This window comes from Triticum aestivum, chromosome 2D (genome assembly GCF_018294505.1).
Source record: "Triticum aestivum cultivar Chinese Spring chromosome 2D, IWGSC CS RefSeq v2.1, whole genome shotgun sequence".
NCBI lineage: Eukaryota > Viridiplantae > Streptophyta > Magnoliopsida > Poales > Poaceae > Triticum > Triticum aestivum.
In genome coordinates, this window is record NC_057799.1 from 280,328,411 (window position 1) to 280,330,712 (window position 2,302).

The following is a 2,302-nucleotide window of genomic DNA, read 5'->3' on the forward strand; positions in this document are numbered from 1 at the left end:
TATACGTTGTTACAAGATGTTACCTTATTATGCTCCTCTCTTCTACAGCTGCAAGAGGATGGCTACAAGAAGATGTAGACATCGATAGGATGATAATCTCCCCCTTATTTTGGCATTTCTGCAGTATAGTCCACATATATTACCCCATTTGGGAGAGGCAAAGATGTCCCGATGTTTCGATGGGATAGCTATCGTTTTCTGTGGGAGTGGACCTTGTCGATCCGACTACGACGCCTTAGCAATTATTAAACCAACTTCCGAGGGGTTATTGACCACGCCGGAGCATGATCAACCTAACCACGAGAGTCTATTTCCCGTGAGCAAACGAAGAATAATCAAGAAACCGAGATTGCAATCTGGATATTGCGAATATAAGATGAAAACTTTATTGATTAAAGTAGGGTTCTGTGACGTCTTGGTCTGGTCGTTGAACACAAACGAAGTACGCGAGTTGCAGCTGTGGCGAACTTTAATCTAAACAAAATCCAAAGTCTAAACGTTGCCCTAAGGGCTGTATACATGGAGGAGTAGGGGAGAATTTCGTGACCCCTTGGAGGAGGGGTCCGAAATCAACCCTAATTTTGTTTCCCCACACATACAGACTCTAAAAACAGCCTAGGAAGTTGTATTTCGAAATTACATGGGCCTAGCCCAAAAATATGGTGGCGTAGCACCTAAAAAAGCTATGGATGGAAGTTATGAAATGACATATTGTATATTTCATCCATGCCCTTGTATATCATCAAGGAGGCTTCAAAGTGCTCAAATCTGCACTAGAAACGCCGTTCTGGTTCCCTTCGCGCGCGCCTTCGTCTCCATGCTTGATCCTGCTCTAGTGTTCATCCCTCTTGTCCATGTTAGGCCCTTCATTAGTAATCAACACAAATGTATCCAATTTAGGCAGCATCATATTCTCATGAACATTAGAATTGTTACCAAGAAACGAAAGTACCCGGTAATTCAATTGGCGTGCGCGAGCTCTAGTAATTGGTCCAGTATGTATAGCGGCAGGGGCTGTCGGTGTAACAATGGTATTGACGTCCATCACCATTCCTTTGATACCGATGCATATCTAGTATAGATCTGATGTAAGTCTTGCGAGTACTTCAGATGAGTACACACGGTTGCTTTGCTCCCCTTTTTATTCGACCTGGTTGCTGCAATGCTGGTAGCACTGCAGATGCAGGTTTCCCAGACGGTGCCTACTGCGTGGAGGCTGATGACCAGGAGTAGTTCGGAGGTCCCAGGCAAGAGGCCACACCATTTGCTGATGACTTATGTATTTGGTCTTATATTTATCCTTCGTGTCGTAGAGTTGTGTTGTGATATTAACGTGAGTCACCGTTTGCGATCGTGCATGATACGTGTATGATTATAAACGAGGCGTCACAACACCACCCTTCTTCAGTCTCGGGGTCGTGCCAGGGTCTGGTCACATCGCCCATCCCCTCGGTCGTCGTGAAGATGGCCTCTCGTCATTGGCCTGCGCCGGGTTTGGTCGTATAGCCTGATAAGATATTAAATGCCCTGTCAATGGAGTGCTCCGCAAGGGCCGCCCGCCCTTGTGACGCGTGTCCTGGATGCTCGGGACTCCAACCCCTGATTTCATCACCGCTGGCTGGCGTCATTTGCGGATCTGCCTCCTTGGTGATTTCTTGTGGCGCATGTGGTCGTGGTAGCCATGTATCTGTGTGTACCTCGGTGTGTCAAACTGCAGTTAGTGGTAAATAAACCCTTTTCAAGTTTTAGGCTGATATGGTATTTCCAATGAGACCCATTTATTGAGTATTAGGGTACCCCCATTTCGAGTACTCCGTCAGCGACGCTACTCATCGTCTTTAAGGCCGTCAATAGCAGATCGTCATCAACAACATCGCCCTCGCAGTAGCCGACGAACATTACGTTCTTCCTGATCGGTTCATTCTTTATTTATAGTTGTTGTTACATGCGTGATGCTGCTGTGCATATTTTTCTGTTAATCTAATATGCTAGATTCTTGCATGCTAGTTTTTGTTCGAGCCATGAATTATTTACTAAAATTAATCATGAACTTACCTAATATTCTAATAGTATCGTATCGTTTTTATCTTTCGTGGCAACGCACATGTATTTGTATTGTGATTTGTGAGTAAATAAAGCTAGACGTGACCTTTCAATTTGGGAAAATAATGTCGCCTGATAATCGGGGGATGAAGAAGCAGCCCCACTACCCCATCCCATTCCTCAGCAGCCGCTTAGGCACGACTATTATCTCCCCACCATCCGCGTCCTTCTCCGACTAACAATTCCCCCAAATTTCTTC

The 2,302-nt window shown here is 45.4% G+C and overlaps 1 protein-coding gene across 1 annotated transcript in view; it reads left to right on the top strand.

Moving 5' to 3' along the window:
* Positions 1 to 2,261: 2,261 nt before the first annotated feature.
* LOC123052765 (ADP-ribosylation factor 1) overlaps positions 2,262 to 2,302 on the top strand; it is a gene marked incomplete in the record, with an annotated part of 9,852 nt that continues 9,811 nt past the window's right edge. The window contains 1 exon segment of the mRNA XM_044476100.1: positions 2,262 to 2,302.